The sequence below is a fragment of the Bos indicus genome, chromosome 14 (assembly GCF_029378745.1).
Source record: "Bos indicus isolate NIAB-ARS_2022 breed Sahiwal x Tharparkar chromosome 14, NIAB-ARS_B.indTharparkar_mat_pri_1.0, whole genome shotgun sequence".
NCBI lineage: Eukaryota > Metazoa > Chordata > Mammalia > Artiodactyla > Bovidae > Bos > Bos indicus.
In genome coordinates, this window is record NC_091773.1 from 7,993,711 (window position 1) to 8,014,624 (window position 20,914).

Sequence of the window (20,914 nt, forward strand, 5' to 3'; positions counted from 1 at the left end):
AAGGCTTTGGAAGCAGACAGGATGGGTGTGTCCTGTCACAGCCTCCTCTCTGCCACTTACTGCTTTTGTCATGCAGGGCAGCTCCACTCATGTCAGCTCTCCAAGCTTCAGCTGCCCATCCGTGTTGTGGGAATAATCAATCTGGGCACCTTGGATTTCAAGAGAGTGTCAGCTAAGAAAACCCATGGTCTGCACACTGCAGTGCTTGGCACACAGAAAGAACTCACCTGAGGGTCTCTGTTCCCGTTCTCAGACGAGGTCTTCGAAAGGCCTTTCCTGTCCAGCCTCAGCCTGGTTTCTCCTAACTTTGGTCTCACAATTTTCACCTTCACATCTTACCTATTTCTTTATCTTTGTCCTGAAAGACATTTTCCCCTGAGGCTTTTCTTTTGCCAAACAGCATCTTGCTTGTACCCTGATCAAGGAGCAGCTAAAAATACCATCTCCTCTTCAGATTTGTCTTTCAGACTGAGTTGGCTATTTCTTCCCCAGATATCATGCACACCCTCGTATCATACTTCCCCAGTTTGTTTATTTGTTTCCTCAACCAGGCTGAGCTCCTGGAAGGGTATGAACGATACTTTACTCACCTTTCTGTCTCTGGCACTTGACTCTGAGCATGGAACAGAATAGGGGTTTATTTACAAAATATTTGATGTATAAATCATTGGCTGGGTGAATGCGGAAGTGGGTAAATGCTTTTTAATTATGTTGAGTCATCTTCAAAAGGCGGTGAGTGAAACGTCAAAGCTGACAAGCTTCTATCATCTTCACTTCCAGCTTGTACTGTTTTCAAATTCAACCTTTCTGATGTGGAAATGCCAGTAGAAGTGATCAGCATCTCCAGGGGCTGTGGTGAGCAGACACTCTGAGCTTTGTGTCCGGGACAGTCGTCTGAAGAGCAGAGATGGACACTCCCTCAGCCCACTGAGGTAATGACTAACACCAGTGAGAAACTCTTTCCTGTTTCTTCTGTGGATTACATCAGGTTGTGGGGAGAAGATGGAGGTGGGAGAGATTGCCCCTGTTTCTTGATCTCTTTGCAACTTGGGTATTCCATAAAGAGGGCTTTCTCCCTCCAGGAGAAACGTGCGCCTCTTAGAATATCAAGCAACCTCTCTGTTTTTTAGAGGTCTTTGTGCTTTCATGAAAACTGGGAGATCCTTCTATGACAAGTGCCTGTCATCCCAAAGAAGCGCTACAATCACAGTCTGGTGCAATGACAGTCTGGCGTGTCCTGGGGTGAGCGCTCAGCCAGCAAACCCTGTGACCCACAGGACAAGTCCCTCCTGGCCATGTTTTACAAATAAAGTTTTACTGGCACTCAGCCAAGCTCATCCATCGGGGCTATCTGTGGTATGTCACACCACAGCAACCATTGCGACAGAGAAAGTGTGGCCCCAAAGGTTGAAATATGTACAGACCGGTCCTTAAGACAAAAACAAAATGTGTCGGTCCCTGGTCTAGAGCTGAGCTGTCCACAGATATCCACTCCATCTGTGGCTATTTAAATTTTAATAAATGAAAATTAAATAAAGTTAAACCCAGAGCATTCTTTTCAATTAAAAACGAGTTTTTTCAGTTAGTTCATTTTTATATAATTGAAAATTTACAGGTAAGCTTGCAAGAATAGTCATGGGTACCCTTTACCCAGATTTCTCAATGTTAGCATTTTATATATCCCAGCATTATTATAAACACAGTGCAGCTGAGTCAGAAGCTGAGCATTGATTTGCTGCTAACATTGATCTGTAGTTCACAACACTGACCTTTTTTGACACAGTCAAGCCAATTATTTTCCAGAATATCCCTCAGTTTGTGTTTGTCTGATGTGTCCTTGTGATTCGATTGAGGCTGTGGGCTCTTGCCAGGAATCCCACAGAACTGATGCTGGGTCCGCAGCGTCTCCTGTTAGGAGGAGGGTGTCGGTCTGTCTCAGAGCTGGTGATGTTGCTTTGTCATCTGGTTGAGGTGGCATCTGCGAGGTGTCTGCATGTGAAATTACCATTCCATTTTTGTAATTATCAAGTATCTTATTGGGAGCGTCTCTAAGACTCTGTAAACATCCTTTTACTCCTTAATCTGCCACACGAGCTTTAGCATCTATTGATGGTTCTTCCCTGCATCAGTTTATTATCAGCATGGTTACCAAATAACGATTTTTCTCATCTCATTGTTTATTTTTCATTTGTTAGTTGGTTTTCCACCATAGAAAAGAACATTCCTCCTTCCTTTCCTTCTTTATGCGGGTTGTGAACTGGCAGATTTTAACTGTACTTAATAAATTTTAATCCTTTGTTATCATTAGTTCTTTTGATATTTTAAAGTTGTCCCAAATGTATCCAGTGAGGGATGTCTGCGGCATCTTTTTAACATCTCTCTGTTGGTTTTTTGATCACTCTCTTACTTGTTGGTGAGACACAATATTCTAGCCTCATTTTGTGCTTCCTCTGCCCAGCCTCAGAGTTAGCATTTTTCAAGGAATCCTGGTGCTCTTCAGTGCAGGATGTTATTTAGAAGTGCCATCTGGTGACAAGTCGTGTCCTTTATTACTAGGGTAGCATTGCTCCCAGGCCCTCTGGGCAGACGGAGTGGGCAATGTGAAATGGGTGGGGGGTGTGTGCATGGCTATACACACACCCATGTTCTTATGCATACATCTTCACATATACATCCACCCACATCATATATACGTGTTTCTATATGTACATATACACACCATCTAGACTATTTCTAACTCACACGTGTGGGTGTGTGCTCAGTCGCTCGGTCACGTCCGACTCTGTGACCCTATGGACTGCAGCCTGCCACACTCCTCTGTCCATGGGATTTTCCAGGAAAGAATACTGGAGTGGGTTGCCTTGCCCTCCTGCAGGGGATCTTCCCAACCCAGGGACTGAACCTGTGTGTCCTGCTTTGGCAGATGGATTCTTTACTGCGGCACCACCTGAGAAGCCCATTTCTAACTCAACCTATCTTTGTGTTAAAACCACCTTACGTGCACACTGATGGTGCTGGAATGTTCTTGATGCACATCTAAATGCTGGAGTCACCCCGCCCCTGCTGTCAGCACCATCACTCACCACATTTACTAAACTATGGATCAGATCCTGTCCAGACCCCTTCCTGGCCATTACTGCTCACAAAATCCCAGTGGCCCAAGTTCAGAGGAGGAAGCAAGATTCTGAAAAATTCCTTAACTTGTGCAAAGTGATGCAGCCAGCGAATGTAGCATGCTTGCAGAGAGTGCCTGTCTGCAGGCTGACATTTGATCAGATGGCCCTGGGAGACGGAACAGTCTCAGAGGGAAGAAACAGAGAAGGTGGGGGGAGCATTTGTCCCCGTGGATCAGGGCATCTCAGGCCCTCGAAGCAGCAAGAGAGCCAAATGATGCAGGTGGACACTGTCTCCTTTGCGTCACACCCCAGGAGCTATGCTTATGACTATATCACTGATAGAGCCGTGTCACATGTAACAGGACGTGTGGCGATGCACGTGGTGGAGATGTGAGTCCGTGTGTGATTGCGGTGTGCCTGTGTGCTTCCTGGCGGGTGGCGTGTGGCTGCTGTCCTAGGCCTGCAGAGACCTTGATCTGGTTGAAGGTGTGATTACAGAACTGGGCCTCTCTGGGGAGCAGGCATTTCCTCTCGCACTGGGGTTTTCTGAGAGGGAGCTACTTAAGCACAGAGGCCTTAACGTAAATACATTTGTGTTCCCAGCTCTCAGCAGAATATTTGCAGAATGTGCAGTAGATCCGTGCTACTTTTATTTGTGCTTCAACCAAATCAGAACTGAGTCAGAGAGCTCTCAGATCTCTTGATGCACCAGGCCCTGTTCTAGTCAGACAGAGACCCAGAGAGTTCACATGCTGGCAAACGGCGGGGAAGGCAGGAGATTGGCCTTGAGCAGTAAGAACTGGATCTGTGAGTGGCAGGGCTGGGGGCAGGCAGAGGGGGCCCCGGGAGGATCACAGGGTAGACATGGTGGCCCATGAAGGTGACTCTAAGATATTTAAGGAACTGAATCCCACTGCAGATAAAACAGTGAAGGGGGGCAGCAAGCAGGGGCTGCTGATCTAAGGACAGGTGAGGGGACTCAGCTGCTCTCCCCTGGGGTCTGTGGCCCCCCGCCACCCCCAGAGACAGGCCCATTTCCTGCCATGAGTCCTTTCAGGCCTGAAGAGTGTACATTCTCTCCCTCAGACCTCAAGCATTTCCTCTCCCAAAATAAATTTCATCAGCCGGCCCGCAGGCAAACTGTAGGCCAAGGCACTCTGCTAGATAAGAGCATGGCCTGGCAGTCGTTAGGGGCATGGAAATGGACAGCAGGGAAAGGCTGGTGGAATTTCTGTTGCTGATAACCTTTAAGAAAGGAGCGCTCGTTACAGAAGCCAAGGCTGTGTCCCAGGAAGGCAGGAGCCCTCTCTGAGTATCTGAGATGCTATCAGGTGGAAAAGGATTAGCTTGTCCTGGGCGGGTCTGAGGAGGGAACCCAAGTGGAAAAAGTGAAATGAACAAATTTCTGTTCACAGCATGTTTTTCCTTCTCACTCCCTCATTCATTCATTCATTCAACGAGCACAACTGGGTGCCTGGCACTGGGCCGAGCACTGGAGGGATAACAGAATAAGACAAGGGCTATATCTTCAGCATGTTAATAATTTAGTGGGTTCCCACTGTAGGGCACAGGGAACTCTGCTCAATGTTAGGTGGCAGCCTGGATGAGAGGGGAGTTTGGGGCAGAATGGATACCTGTACATGTAAGGCTGAGCCCCTCTGCTGTCCACATGAAATTATCACAGCATTGTTAATCACTATTGTTGTTGTTTAGTCGCTCAGTCGTATCTGAGTCTTTTGCGACACCGTGGATTGTAGCCCGCCAGGCTCCTCTGTCCATGCGATTTCCCAAGCAAGAATAACTGGAGTGGGTTAACATTTCCTTCTTCAGGGCATCTTCCTGACCCAGGGATCGAATCCATGTCTCCTACATTGGCAGGCGGATTCTTTACCTCTGAGCCACCAGGGAAGCCCCGTTAGTCAGCTATAGTCCAATATAAAATAAAACTTTAAAAAAATAATTTAATGGGAGAAACAGATGAACAAATTAGTGATATGTAGATATGCAGTTATGAGTTCTGTGAGGCTGGAAGCTAATAGAATGTAGGCGTTCTCTTTAAGAAAAGAATATAAGGTTAAGAATTTAAAAGACAAGCCCTAGCTTAATGGGGATCCTCTGAGGGTCCCTGGTCCCTAGGCTTCCTTGGCCTGGCCCAGGCCTCCAGTGGGGGAGGTGAAAGGGCACGAGGGTTTGTTTCCTGCAGGAGGCGGGATGAACACTTGGCAGAAAGGCCTGCAGCAGGAATTCTGGGGTCCATGCAGTAAGGCCCCCACATACGAACCTTCAAGTTGGGAACTTTCAAAGATGCAGACGTGCGAATGCAGGTTAGTAAATCATGAAAATTAGTCCGTGTGTCTGACTACACTGTCATTGTCACCTGGGCACATCTTTTACAAGCGGTTGTCTTCTGTGCGCCTTACTGTGCAGCACCGTGTAGAGAACAGTAGTGCAGCGTCTTTTATCTCAAGCTCAGGATGCCCAGAAGCAAGCGTAGAAGCTGCGGCAACGTAGCTCTACTGTAGTTTTCAAGGTATTGTATTGTAAGGTTAAAAAACATTTTTTTATTATTTTTTTATGTCTTATTTGTGTGAAAAGTTTTATAAGCCTGTTACAGTACAGCACTAGATAGCAGGTTGTGTTATTTGGGTGCCTAAGCTAACTTGGGAGAAGGCAACGGCACCCCACTCCAGTACTCTTGCCTGGAAAATCCCATGGATGGAGGAGCCTGGTAGGCTGCAGTCCGTGGGGTCGTGAAGAGTCAGACACGACTGAGCGACTTCACTTTCATGCATTGGAGAAGGAGATGGCAACCCACTCCAGTGTTCTTGCCTGGAGAATCCCAGGGACGGGGGAGCCTGGTTGGCTGCCGTCTATGGAGTCGCACAGAGTCGGACACGACTGAAGCGACTTAGCAGTAGCAGTAGCAGTAAGCTAACTTGGTTGAACTTTCAACTTACAAATGTGCTCTTTTTTTCTTTTTAGTTTAATCTTAAAATGTATTTTTATTTTTTTAATTAAATTAATTAATTTATTTTAATTGGAGGCTAATTACTTTACAATTACTTTACAAATGTGCTCTTAAAATGGAACTTGTTCATATGTAGGGACCTTGCTGTATAGTAGGGCAGCCTCGTCTTCTGGGTCCCTTGAGCCTTTGTCCTTGGGCTAAAGACTTTTTTTCCTTAATGCTGCCGGGATTTTCACAGGTGCTCTCCTTAGAGTTCTGCAGCCTGACCGTGTGATCCCACTTCCAGGAAGGTGTTCTGTGGAATCGCCTGGACTTAGGGGTGTAAGCGCTGGTGGGGTGAGTGTGGGCACTTACAGAGGGCTGGCCAGGCTCTCCTAACAGCCCTGAATATTGACAACTTTACCCCCACAGCCATGCTGAAAGCCAGCTGCCCACATTCTTCCTGTTCTACTGATGATGGAACCGAGGCACAGGGTGGCTAAGTCACTTGCTCACAGACACACGGCTAACAAGTGGAGGAGTTGGGCTTTCAAGGCACCTAGTCTACCTCCAGGGCTCCGGAGGCAGGGCTTGCTCCATTGCCTCTCCTTGATCCTCGCTGCCTAACTCTTTTATAGCAGCATTATGGAAACATCCCGAGTGTCCAACATTGGCGAGTGGCTAAAGGACATCCATAGAATGGGATATTACATACTTGATCCTTACAGAGAGTTCTTTTTTTAACAAAATTTATTTATTGTTAACTGGAAGATAATTGCTTTACAATGCTGTGTTGGTTTCTGTCACACATCAACATGAACCAGCCATAGGTATACGCGTGTCCCCTCCCTCTGGAACCTCCCTCATACCTTCCACCTCATCCCACCTATCTAGGTCATACAGAGAATTCTTACCAGCACGTTGAAACGCTTTGATTAGGTGCAACCGTGGAACATATAAGAAATGGCAGTGGCAACAGTGTTTCAGGGCCTGAACCCCCTCTCAGCCTCTGTACCCTCTCCTGGATGGTCATAACAGCTCATTGGTTCACACATCCATCCAACAGGTTTTAACCCAGCCCGTTATGTGCCTGGTACTGGGAATGTGATGATGACAAACTCAAACATGGACTCTGCTCTCCTGCCGCTAATTTACATCCAGCTTCTTTTTAAATTAATTTGTATTGGAGTATAGTTGCTTAACAGTGTTGTGTTCGTCTCTGCTATACAGCCAAGTGAATCAGCTACACATGTACATATATCCCCTTCTGTTCTGGATTTCCTTCCCACTTAGGTCACCACAAAGCACTGAATAGAGTTCCCTGTGCTGTACAACAGGTTCTCAGTTCACTATTTTATTCATAGATAAACCCATCTCTTACATCTCCTGTATTGGCAGGTGGGTTCTTTACCACCGATGCCACCTGGGAAGCCGGTTTTACGCAGAGTAGTATATATATGGGGCTTCCCTGGTGGCTCAGAGGTAAAGAAAGAATCCATCTGCAATGCAGGAGACCCAGGTTCAATCCCTGGGTCAGGAAGATCCCCTGGAGGAGGAAATGGCAACCCGCTCCAGTATTCTTGTCTAGAGAATCCCCTGGACAGAGGAGCCCAGCGGGCTACAGTCCATGGGGTCGCAGAGTTGGACATGACTGAAGCAACTGGACATGTGTGCACATAGCGTATATGTGTCAATCCAACTCTTTCAGTTCATCCCGACCTACTTCCTCCCCTTGGTGTCCATACGTTTGTTCTCTCTATCGTATATTAACACGTATGTGTGGAATCTGGAAAAATGGTACAGGTGACCCTATTTGCAAAGCAGAAATATCGTCCGGCTTCTGACTGCAAGGTCTGCCTGGGCTTTCTCCCTCCATGTGACCCTGGACCTATTTTCCTGGGACTCCGATTGACCCCCAGCCCTCAGATCCAGCCCCCATCTGCACCTATTGCCTCATTTCTAAAACGGACCAAGGAGCCACAGACCTCCTGGACTTCAGAGCATAGGCTCTTCACAGTCGTCAGCAGCCACACCTCACATCATTACCACCTTCTAGAAAAGGTGGAGAAGAAAATGGCAACCCACTCCAGTGTTTTTGCCTGGAGAATCCCAGGGACAGTGGAGCCTGGTGGGCTGCCATCTCTGGTGTTGCACAGAGGCGGACTCGACTGAAGCGACTTAGCAGCAGCAGCAGCACTAGAAAAGGTCAAGCTCCTGACAGCTGCAGGGAGTGCCCTCCTCCCTGAATGTTCAAACATCCAGCCCCCGTGGACAGCCAAGCTGGAATGGAGGAAGCAGGGGCCCTGGATTCCAAAGAAAAAGCTTCAGGATGGCTCTCCCAATTGCCAGCGGTGCATCCTTAACCTGATGAGCTTTGTTCCCTCCATTGATGGGGCCAGTCCCACCCACCAGGGGAGATGAACCCCCACGGCGACAGGCAGGCTGTGGCAGGTTCAAGGCCTGGAGTGGCACCCGCCTGGCAGCACCCACGTCTGTCCCTCTCCAGCTTTGGGGGATCAGATCAGACTTTTTACAGATCAGATCCCTGATCTGTAAGAAATGGGATGGTCACAGTACCCACCTACAAGGGGTTGTGAGAATTAAATGAGACGATGATGCAGAAAGCTGGGTGCGGTGCCTGGCCCGTAGGCAATGCTGGATAAGTTACAGCCCTGTTATAAGTGTTATTACATTATAGCTGTGCTGGAGGGATGTGGGTGAGCTGTGAGGGTAGCAGGGGAAGGTGTCTGCTTACAGCACAGACCCCTGGGGTAGCTGCTGCTGTCAGGCCCAGAGGCCTTAACAACATTAGTGTCACAGGAGGGCATCCACCCAAAGCGTGGACATTTGTCGTTGTTGTTATTGTTCAGTCGCTCAGTTGTGTCCGACTCTTTGCGACCCCATGGACTGCAACATGCCAGGCTTCCTTGTCCTTCACCATCTCCCGGAGCTTGCTCAAACTCATGTCTGTCGAGTCAGTGATGCCATCCAACCATCTCATCCTCTGCCATCCCCTTCTCCTCCTGCCTTCAGTCTTTCCTAGCATTAGGGTCTTTTCCAATGAGTCTGTTCTTCACATCAGGTGGCCAAAGTATTGGAGTTTCAGCTTCAACAACAGTCCTTCCAATGAATATTCAGGACTGATATCCTTTAGGATGGACTGGTTGGATCTCCTTGCAGTCCAAGGGACTCAAGAGTCTTCTCCAACACCACAGTTCAAAAGCATCAATTCTTCGACATTCAGCCCTCTTTATAGTCCAACTCTCACATCCATACATGACTCCTGGAAAAACCATAGCTTTGTCAGCAAAACAATGTCCTTTTAGAAGCCAAGCCCACAGACTGAGTTATTCTCCAGAAAACAATTTCTATTCTATTCAGACCCAGCTGATAAGCATTTGGGTGTTCACCAATAATGTTTGTTCCTGAAGGGCATTGAGTTGTGCCTTTCCTTCTTTCACTGACCATTTCCCTTATGGTCTAGGGACCGAGTCCAGATTCCACCACAGGACAGACAAGGCCAACATGACCTGGTTATCTGCCAAGATCCTCAGCCTTATCACTACTCTCTGGCCTTGTAGTTCTTATTATGATTACAAGATGAACCTCAGCAATGACCATCAGGGAACTTCATTATCAGTTCAGTCGCTCAGTTGTGTCCGACTCTTTGTGACCCCACAAATTGCAGCACGCCAGGCCTCCCTGTCCATCACCAATTCCCGGAGTTCACTCAAACTCACGTCCATCGAGTCGGTGATGCCATCCAGCCATCTCATCCTCTGTCGTCCCCTTCTCCTCCTGCCCCCAATCCCTCCCAGCATCAGAGTCTTTTCCAATGAGTCAACTCTTAGCATGAGGTGGCCAAAGTACCGGAGTTTCAGCTTTAGCATCATTCCTTCCAAAGAACACCCAGGGCTGATCTCCTTTAGAATGGACTGGTTGGAACTCCTTGCTGTCCAAGGGACTCTCAAGAGTCTTCTCCAACACCACGGTTCAAAAGCATCAGGGAACTTAGGGAAAAACAAAAACAAACAAGGTTTTGGCTCAGGAGTTCTGGAGGTAAATGGCATGCCCAGGGCCACACAGGGAGGTGGGGGGCATGCACAGACCGGGGGTTCTGCCTTTACTGGGGCCAGGGTTGGTGGGGGGAGGGGCTAATGTTTTGCAAGGTTGCTCCGCATTGGCAAATCTGAAACAAAAGAGAGGGAATAAAGCAAGTGTAGGTAGGGAAAAGCAAGAGCACTCAGAAAGGCCAGCTATCTAGATCCCCCAGACTTTCTAGAAAGAGGAACTTCATGGGTGGGGCCACGTGACTCTTCAGTTGTGGATCTGTGGCAGTGTGTTTACGACATAGATGCCTAAACAATTAAAAGCTTAATGCCAGGCACTTACATTGCAATCAAAAGAGCTAATTGTCAGGCATTTACAAGTACACAGATAAAGAATCCACCTGCCAACGCAGAAGATGCAAGAGATGCAGGTTCAGTCCCTAGGTCCGGAAGATCCCCTGGAGAACGGAATGGCAACCCACTCCAGTATTCGTGCCTGGAAAATCCCAAGGACGGAGGAGACTGGAGGGCTACAGGCTATGGGGTCGTAAAGAGTGGGACATGACTGAGCGACTGAGCACGGTACACAGTACCACGGCTATAAATACAGATAGAGATACAGATGCTTCCTATGTTCTCATTACCCTAAATAGCGTTCATACTAAATGAAGTAGCTTTGCTGTCTCCAGGACTTAGAATATGTGACGTTTATCTGCTCTGCCCTCCACCTAGAATGCCCTTCTTTTATCTTCCTGCTTCAATCATCTTTCCTTCAAAACTCAATTCAAGCACCGCTTCTTCTGGGAATCTTTCCTCCCTGCGTCCTGTACATTCCCCCAAACATCCTGTGTGTGTGTGTCCCCGTGTGTGTGTGTGTGCGTCTGACTTTCATCCTGCTGACTCCACTCCTTACGGTGCCTGGCCTGTGTGTGTGTCTGTTTTCGCTGTTGGCCCAGGAGCTCAATGAGGAACAGGAATGTGTGATTCATCCTTCGTGGGGACTTCTTGAGAAGCCAGCTGGGCCAGGTGCAGCTCTGCATCTCCAGGGCCAAGCATGAGCCGCTGAAAGCGGGCCCGGTTTGTCCACTTGTCTCAGCCACACAGAGCCAGCCCTGGCTGTTGGTTTGATCAACACGATGTCCAGCTCACTGACCTCTCTGCTGAGCTGGACATGGGCCTGGTCCCCCTTGGGGATCATTTCTTTCTCCTTGGACACCCCCTGGGGCATCACTCAGCTTGCCACAATTTGGAGATCTGGAGATGGGGGAATCCCACGTCTAGAGGCTCTGGCTGTTTAACGTTGGGACTGTCCGCCATCTCTGTTGTTCACAGCTCAGCCCGCCTGCCTTCAGAACACCTGCTATTTATAGATCTACATGCTCAGCCTAAATTAAGCAAGCACACCTTATCAGGATACCACAGCACACCACAGCCCTTTCAGATTTGGATCATGAGAAAGAGGAAGAAGGACATGGGAGGGACCCAGAGCCAGCCTGTCTGAAATGCACTTGGCCAAAATATCCCGTGCCTGTGCAGGGAAGAGGCACACTGCCTTGTGGCTCAATGGCTTCTCATAAACACTTTGTCACAGGCACTAAAAATATCCCCAGTGCCAGGGGATTGGCCGTCAGAAAAGGAGAAGGACTGAAGGGAAGGTCCCTGGGACAGGGGAGTGGTTAGATGTTTGGAATTGGTTCCCTGTACTTTGAAACCTCAGCAGGTAGACAGGCACTTAACTGAAACCTCCTTGAGGGCAGGCGCTATCTCCTTCCCCATTGAGCCCCCAGTATCCAGGTCAAGGAAGGGTTACTGGGTGAGTGTTTCTGGAGTTGTCCTGAACAGCTGTCGCCCTGTACAGTTGTGTAATGACCCTTCAGGTGGCAGTACCACTGACTCAGTCATCTCCGTGGCAGCATATTTCTGTATAAAGTATGTCAGTGTCTATGGTCATCATCATCAATCATCATTGTAAACAACACTGCCCGGAACATCCAGTGGCTTTAGCATTTTATTTCTTTTGGACTGTGTCCTTGGGCTAAGTTCCCAGGACAGAGATCCTAAGAATGTTTTCGGGGTTCCTGTCACGTATTATCAGTTGTGACTTTGTCATGGTACAAAGGGAGGAAGGGAGACCAGGGGACGGGAGCTGGAAAACAATTCCCGCTGAACTGGGAGCAGGAGGGAGGCGGCAACAGTAAGAGCTTGTGAGGGCGAGTGGGTCTGCTGCTGTCAGCTGGGTCCAATGGCCCTCCCCCCTGCACACACACAAACAGACACATTCCTCCACATAGGAAGAGGCATGTTGGCTGTCACAGCAGCTGGAGGGGAGGGTCTTCTGTTGTTCTATAAGCAGGGGCCCGGGATTCTGTGCGTCCTGCAACATGGCCAGTCCTGAGCTGGGCAGGAAATGCCAAGATGCACTCTTCAAAAACCCCGAGGGGCAGTTGGTAGCATAGCAGCTGTTCTTAAACAGTTGGTTTTGAAGGCCTCTTTACAGGGTCTTAAATGTTACTGATGGTCTCAAATAGCTTTTGTGTCTTCTGTCTTTAAGGAGACATTCTTTACATATTTATCGCTTTATTTAAAATTGGCAATAATAGGTCTATCGCCTGATTATAATGAAAAACAGCTACTTTCCCAAATGAAACAGAAATTTAGTGAGAAAAGTAGCATCGTCTTACTAATCTCCATGTCTGGCTGAAAGGAAAGCAGCTGAGTTCTCAGTCTGCTGTCGCCTCGGTCTGTGCTGGAATCCCACACTGCCTGTCTCTGGGAAACAGAGGCAACAGTCAGTTCCTGAGACAGTGAGAATGAAAAAGCGAGTGGTGTCTTGCCATGAAAATGGTTTTGCCCTCATGGACAACCGGGAAGGGGCTCATTGACACCCTGGCGGCTCTGGAACATGATTGACGGAGCACAAGTGCATGGTTAAGAGCTTGGCTTTTCAAGAAGGCTGCTGAGAGGAGAGGGGCGGTCAGCTCCCAGGGTCACCTGCACCCAGCTGGGTGACCTTAGGCAGGAAAGGTAACTCCTGTGCCTCGCTTCCAGCCTCTATCAAATGGGATAGTAGGACCTACTTCTCAGGATCATTATGAGAATTAAATGATCGAATATGTATAACAGTCAAAGAACAGTGCTTGGTACTTATTAAATGCATGTATCCACATATACATGTGTGCATATATGCTATATGTATATGCATATGTGTATACCTATCATACTTTATATGAACACTATATGTGTCTCAATGTATTTCTATACATGTCATACCAATGTGCATGTATGTATACATATCATACAACATGCATATACTATGTATGTGTATATATATGTATATACTGAATAAAAAATAATTTTAAGTCACCACAGCAAGAGTCACCCATGTCACTTCATTTCTAAGAATTTGAATCTTAAACACAGCCCTATTTTTTTAATTAATTTTTATTCGAGTGTAGTGGCTTTATAAGGTTGTGTTGGTTTCTGCTGTCCAGCAAGGTGAATCAGCTATACGGGTGCAAACATCCTTCCCCTTTTAGTCCCCATAGAACACTGAGTAGAGTCTCCTGAGCTGTACAACAGGCTCTCATTAGTTATCTACTTTGTTCATAGTAGTGTATATCTCTCTGCCCATCTCCCGATTCATCCCCCAGCCCAGCACCGCATCCTAGCGCAGCATTTCTGACCCCTCACCCGGGTGGGGCGCTGCAGGAACCGTCACACTGTGCTCAGGGTCTGTCTCGTGGAGCATGGCCAGACGCTAGCTCAGCTGTGGGGTCACATGTCTGTCCCCCTCATGCTCCCTGGAGCCTCGATCAAGGGCTTGGTGACAACTCCAGACCGTCCTCGTTTTCTCTTCCTCCCTTTGCTGGTGAAGTGACTGTCTTCATTTAGCCGCCTGACTGAGAACATCTGGCCGCTGAGGCAGATATCAAAGTGGGGGTCCCAGGTGCCTGGCCCCAGAGAGTCCCCAGAAACCCCAGGCGCCTCCTGGGGGCTCGCGGGGCTGCTCTGTCAGCAGCACGGCTCACAGGGGGAGTGTTTTCCTGAAATGCTTTCTGTCTAGAAGCTCTCAGTGTGAGCTTTGCCAAGGCATATGCATTCCCTTAGCCTTTGAAAATACACATCGGTTCAAAGAGAGGAAAAAAAAAAAAAAATAGGTCAGCATGAATTATCCAGCCACAGCATTCGAGCACAGGAAGAAGGAATTTGGGCGGAGGGTCTTTTAATAAAGTGCTGGTTGCTGTTCTTCCTCTTGCTTTTTTCATTAATTCTACTAACAAATATTGACTGGATGCCTCCTTGTACCAGGCAGGGTTCAGAAAGCCGGGACTGCTTCAGTCAATCCCTTGGGAAATGTAATAATATATGACTTCTGATAAAAGACAAAGGTAAAGGATTCAAAGATTTGTAGGAAGATGGGAAGTGCTGTGAGAGCGAGAAGCAAGGGGAGGAGAAGGTTTGAGGGGGCTGCTGGTGGAGGTGATGGGGAGGCCACACAGAGAGTAGACAGGTGAGCAGAGACCTGGAGGCGCTAAGGATCTGACCCAGGTGGGCACCAGGGGACCGCCATGGCCAAGCCCTAGGTCAGGAGGAGTGTGACTGGTGAGTCTGACCAGCAGTGGACTCAGGGGGCCCTGCAGAGTGAGTGAGGGGCCAGATGACCAGGGAGGAAGGGGAGGGCAGATTATAGGGGTTTCACCTTGGACTTTGGGTGACACTTGTCTCCAGGGGTGACCCTTGTCTCGATGGACTTCAATGACTTCCTGAGGTTAATTCCCTCCTCCTGTAATTAGTCAGCCTCCCCTCTTCTGGGAAACCAGCCCTGAGCCCTTGACTGGGCTTGGAGCCCCTCCTCTGAACATCCGAGGTCGTCCACGTTGGCCCCTAGCCTCGCATCCTCCAGCTCAGATGGAAATTAATCCACCTACCAGATTAAGGTCCATTAGCTGGGTGTTTCAATTTTCTGTCCACCAAGTGGGTGGCAGCTGGTCTTGGGTTTCATGACCTCCTACCCTTGTTCAGGAGCACCACCCCCAACCTCTAAGCCCCTAGGGACTTTCTCAAATTGCATCTGTCCTCTAGGACTCTTTTCATCCTGTCCCCAAATGGACCTTGACCTCCCCCTTCCTCAAAACCCACTCAGATGCTCTTGTGCCCCTCCCAGGCACTCAGCAGGTTCTGCCTGGCGTTTGCCTGTCACATTCCCCCACAAGATGCTAAATTCCATGAGGCAGGGAATGGCAGCCTGAACTCTGTGTGTGTCATCTTCCCTGTGGCTGGAGACAGCTGGAGGGGGGGACCCACCACTGCAAGGTTTGCCCCCAGAGCCTTCAATGCCTGACTGTGTGGCGCTTCTGTGCCCCCGGCGTGCACCTGTCTCCCAGCTCAGTATTTGCAGCACCCACGCGTCCTTGCCTGGCCAACCCTCTGCCTGGAGTGCCCTTCCCCTATTTCTTTTATTTATTTTTTTTTAATATTTATTTACTTGCTTATTAATATTTGGCTGTGCCTCCTAGTTGAGGCTCTTTAGTGGCAGCGTGCAAACACCTAATTGAGGCATGTGAGATCCAGTTCCCCCACCAGGGATCGAAATCAGGACCCCTGCACTAGGAGCCCGGAGTCTTAGCCACTGGACCACCAGGGAAGTCCTTTCTCCTATTTTCTTCACCCAGCAGGTCCCCTATCAGCCCTTACTAACTCAACAAAAGGGCCACCTCCTGGGGAAACAGTCCTCAGTCCTCAGTGCTCCCTCCCCTTTAGCGCCAGCCCCTCCCCTCTTGGTGGCTGTTTTCACCTCCCACGGAGGAGAGGAGGCTTTGATGTGTCAGAAGGATTCACGGGGCCCTGCCCTCGGAGCCCTTGGAGGTCCGGAGCAGGGGCAGAGAGCTCTTTCTGTAAACGGCCGGAGATAGTAAACATTTTCATTTTTGTGGACTGGATCGTCTGTGTTGTGACTGCTCAGATATGCCACGGCCGCGCAGAAGTGGCCACAGGCAGTACAGAGATGAACAGGCATAGATGTGTTCCAGCAAAACGTCATTTACCAAAACAGGCGGCCGGCCAGATCGGGCCCACGGGTGGCCATTCGCGGAATCCTGGACTTGACTCAGCCTTGGCTTCAGAGGGAAACAGCTTGACCGGCACACGCACACCCTGTTTGCTGTCACTGTGGGGCCCCCGGTCGCTGGGCAGGAGCTCTTCCTGAGCGCAGCGTTTGCACCCAGAGTCGCACCCTCCGTGACTGGCATGTGCCCAACACAGGGCCAGCTGCTAGGACACAGGACGGGTCAGTGAGCGAGGCGATGACATTCCTGCAGGTCCTGAGCCTAGTAAGCCAGGCTGGACCTGCCCCTTCCCTCCCAGCACCAAATGCTGGGGAGGGGCCAGTCATGGGCTGTGGGACCCCTGGGCGAGTCACTAAATCCCCTCCTCCAGTGCATCTTTGCTGCACTGGTTTTAAGGGGGTGCAGATCATGCCATCCCCTCGAGGTGGCGCTGGGAGGATTCGGCTCAGCCCTCCCGACCCCTAACAGCCTAGGAATGCCTCCCCCCTGGCCGCAGCCCACAGACTTCTGAGACACCCGGCCTTAACCGCAGAGCTGTGATGGGGGCTGGGGGCACCTGGAACTTCCTGTCTGCTCTTAGTCCCTGAAAAGGAGGCATTGAGGTGTGAGACCCCCCAGGAGGTAAGCGGATCCCATCCTGCACTAGAATGTTCTGGGGTCTGAGTGGCTTGAGTCCTGACATATACTTAGGCAGGAGCACACACAGCAGCTTGTGTGCTCCAAGTACGATTCACACACTATTCACTGTTCACACACATTATTTAATTGCCGTAACTGCCTGTGCTGTGGATATTATTATCCTGATGTTACACAAGGCCTTCTGCATCATAGAGGTTGAACCGCACAGGAGCAGAGCTCGAATTTGAACCCAGTGTTCTGACACCGAGCTTTGGCTCATAACCCCCAGGGCAAACTGACATGCAAGAGAAAGCATACAGAGCTGGAGGGAAGCGGAGTGGATCAAATTCACCCGCCAACCCAGCCCCCTTTCTCGAGCTGGTACATGGTTACACAGAGAACTGAAGTAACTTGCCCGAGATGACGCAGCATTGGTGACAGAGGCAATATTTGAATCCAAGGGTTGATTTCCAGTCCAGTACTTTATCCACCAAACCCAAACCTCTCCTTTGGCTTGGGACTTGTAGAAAAATACAACCCAGACTACTACAAACTCTCATCTTAGCCTTTATTAAGAAGCAACCCCTTCTCCAGGCAGTGGCAATATGGCTGTGCACCTTAGTTAACATGGATAGGTATCTGGGCCTGGATCCGGCCAGATCTGGGCTCAAGAATCAGTATCTGATTGTTGTTGTTCAGTTACTTAGTCGTATCCGACTCTTTGTGACCCCGCATGGACTGCAGCAAGCCAGGCTCCTGTCCTTCACCATCTCCCGGAGCTTGCTCAAACTCATGTCCATCAAGTCAGTGATGCCATCCAACCATTTCATCCTCTATCATCCCCTTCTCCTCCTGCCTTCAATCGTTTCCAGCATCAGGGTCTTTTCTAATGAGTTGGCCCTTCGAATAAGGTAGCCAAAGTATTGGAGCTTCAGCTTCAGCTTCAGCATCTGTCCTTCCAGTGAATATTTAGGGTTGATTTCCTTTAGGATTGACTGGTTGGATCTCCTTGCAGTCCAGGGGACTCTGAAGAGTCTTCTTCAACACCACAGTTCAAAAGCATCAATTCTTCACCGCTCAGCCTTCTTTATGGTCCAACTTTGACGTCCGTACATGACTACTGGAAAAACTATAGTTTTGACTAGATGGACCTTTGTTGGCAAAGTAATGTCTCTGCTTTATAATATGCTGTCTAGGTTTGTCTTAACTTTCCTTCCTAGGAGCAAGCGTCTTTTAATTTCATGGCTGCAGTCACCATCTGCAGTGATTTTGGAGCCCAAAAAAATAAAGTCTGTCACTGTTTCCACTGTTTCCCCATCTATTTGCCATAAAGCAATGGGACCGGATGCCATGATCTTAGTTTTCTGAATGTTGAGTTTTAAGCCAGCTTTCTCACTCTCCCCTTTCACCTTCATCAAGAGGCTCTTTAGTTCCTCTTCACTTTCTGCCGTAAGGGTGGCGTCATCTGCATATCCGAGGTTATTGATATTTTTCCTGTACTCTGATAGGCTGGAGCAAATCTCTGACTCTCTGGTTTCTCATCTGGCAACTGGTGCTACAAGGCCCCAGGTGGCTGAGTTGTTCTGAGAACTAAGTGCAATGACGTATGTGTCATGCCATCCCGGAGTCCGTGGTCCTCAGCAAGTGTGCCCTCTGGTCCCCCATCCTCATCTGCTCCCTGCTTCTCCCTCCCTCATCACCTCTGCACCAGGGAGCCATGAGCACCCCTCCCACTTCGCTCTGCTGCAGAACCTCTCCCATGATTCCTCCCGTGAGTGGCCGCTCTGACCTCGGCTTGGGCAGTACTGCAAACCCAGGAAACCACGCTGAGCTATTTCCACCCCAGGGGCCGTGACAGCTCCCTTTTTTGTTCCTGCCCTATAATTGCAGGGTTTTACAGTGGTTTCTCTGTTGCCTGCAAGTCCCAGGATTCGCCCTGTTTCTCTCTGACAAGTAATTGTATCTCAGGAACCCGCAGCAATTAGGCCCCCAGCCCCTGGGTGGAAGCCCTCTTTGTGTGGAGACAGATGTCTGGATGGAAAGGAAGACGTTAGCTTGTTGAAGCGAACTCTGTGATTAGACCAAGCCTTTCATAAAGCCTCTGCGTGGATTTGCTGGCTCCTGATGCCTGGTGAGCCTTGAAGTCATCATCCACTCTTTCCAACTTCCTTCCCCTTGATCTTGGACAATCTGTGGGAGCCCAGACCGTGGGTGCTTGCTAGGCAATGAGTGATGAAGAGGGAACAGGAGGGTGCAGGTCTCTGGTGCCCAGGGCTAGCAAGTTGTCGTGTCTGCAAAGGTGGTAGAATCTTCAGCTTAGGGACTTGTCAGAATGCACATTGCTCATGGCTCAGACCTGCCTTCCAAGCAAGGTAAGGCTACCTTTGGAAGAACTAAAGGAAGCTGGGGGGGTCAACTTGCCTGCGAAACAGTAATGTCAGCTGGAGGCGGCAGTGTTGCCTGGTGGTTAAAGCGCTATCCTGGGCACACTGCTGGGTTGTGTTCTGGTTCTACCACTTTCCAGCCGGGTGTCCCATCCTTGCAGGGCCCCCTTTGAGGTAGGTGCTAGTTTTAGCATCACCACCCCTCTTTACACAGAGAGGGAAAAAGGCACAGAGAGGTTGAGAGACTTGCCCAGGGGTGCCCAGCAAAGATTTGGCAGCGCCAGATTCAGACTTGGGGAAGCTGGCCCAGGAGTTCACGTGCTGAACCACTAGGCTTTCCTGCCTCTCAGCGTGGAGGGAGTGACAGCGTGCACCTGCGTGGGTGTCACCTGTGCCGTGTGCAAACGCACGCCCGGGGCAGGGCGGGCCCGTTGGTCCTCCGCCCCTGGGATGTTCGAAGGACAGCGCAACCCCCCGGGAAGGGCTGCACCACACCCTTCCCGGGAAGCTGGGCGGCTCTCCTCGGTTCTGGTCCAAAGGCTGGAGGCCCCTAGACGGGGTGCGACTGAGCAGGGTGGGGGTGGGGCCCCGGCCCATCTGTTTGGAATTAGACGGGAACGGAGCACAGTTGGCCAGAAGGCAGCCACACTGAGCCAAGAAACAGTTTGGAAACACTCCGCTCATGTCTCAGAGTTGACTTCTCCTCTTGTGATTCTGTCCCGGTCTCTCTACTGCGGCGCTCACAGACAAGCATGCTGGAGTGAGTGGCCATTTCCTTCTCCAAGGGATCTTCACCCACCCAGGGATTGAACCTGTGTCTCCTGCACTGCAGGCGGATTCTTTACCCGATGAGCCATCAGGACTGGGGACAGATCCAGGGATGCTCTTTCCTTGGCCTGGGGTGGGGGCCTTAGAAGGGTGAGAGGCAGTGAGCTGGCGAACACCGAACACCGTGAGGCTAGAGAGCGACCTTACTCCGGGGAGGACAAAGGTGATAACGAGCGACAGCATTGATCGTGTGCTGACAACGTACCGCTGGCTTAGCGTTTAAGCCCTGGGGTCAGCATCAGATTTGCCTCCAGCTCACAGATGGAACCTGGCCTCCCCAGGGTTAACCAGCACAACCTCCCCAGCTGCTGAGTGACTCTGCTGGGAGTGGAAGCCAGGCTTCTGGATGCCAGCACTGGGCTCCTGGGCCAGCTGTGGCATGGGGTGAAGTCCTCCAGGGGTCAGAGCAGAAGCCTGAGTCCCAGGTTTTGTCTCTCACCAGCTGTGTGGCCTCGGGCAAGTTGACTGACCTCTCTGGGCCTCGGACCTTCTGCTGTGGCATACGCTGCATGACACTGTAGTATGTCCCCACAGGGACAGTGCAAGGAGCTTCACCCGTGTGGAGCCCTGACGGAGCTTGGAAAGATGAGCAAGGACTTTTCTGTGCTCCTGGGTGAAAGTGACGCTGTCCCGGGCTTTCGGTTGGGATTGGAGAGAGGTTCTGGGGGCTGGGTGGGCCCTAGGGAGCCTCAGAATGCAGGGATGGTGTGCCCAAGCACTTCTTCCTGGAAGCCAGGCCCACCCTGGCTGGGCCTGCATTCTCATAGACCTTTGCTGACATCGTATATTGCATCCTACTTTTCCTTCTCTTCTTTGGGTCTAAGCTTCTGGTAATGAAATCCTAAATCCTGGGAGATTTTCTCAGTAAATACAGCCTCGGAAGATTGCTAGGTCAGGGTCCCAGGGC

At 50.0% G+C, this 20,914-nt stretch overlaps 1 protein-coding gene across 5 annotated transcripts in view; it reads left to right on the forward strand.

Annotated features, from left to right (window-relative positions):
• Window positions 1-20,914, forward strand: part of ST3GAL1 (ST3 beta-galactoside alpha-2,3-sialyltransferase 1) — a 90,801-nt gene that overhangs the window by 16,318 nt on the left and 53,569 nt on the right. For 3 of the 5 annotated variants that reach the window (XM_019973878.2, XM_019973877.2, XM_070802416.1), the window contains exon 2: window positions 781-932. The exons of the other annotated variants lie outside the window; for them this stretch is intronic. The gene's annotated coding sequence lies outside the window, so the exon portion shown is untranslated. The remainder of the gene's footprint in view (window positions 1-780; window positions 933-20,914) is intronic. 5 annotated transcript variants of the gene reach the window in all.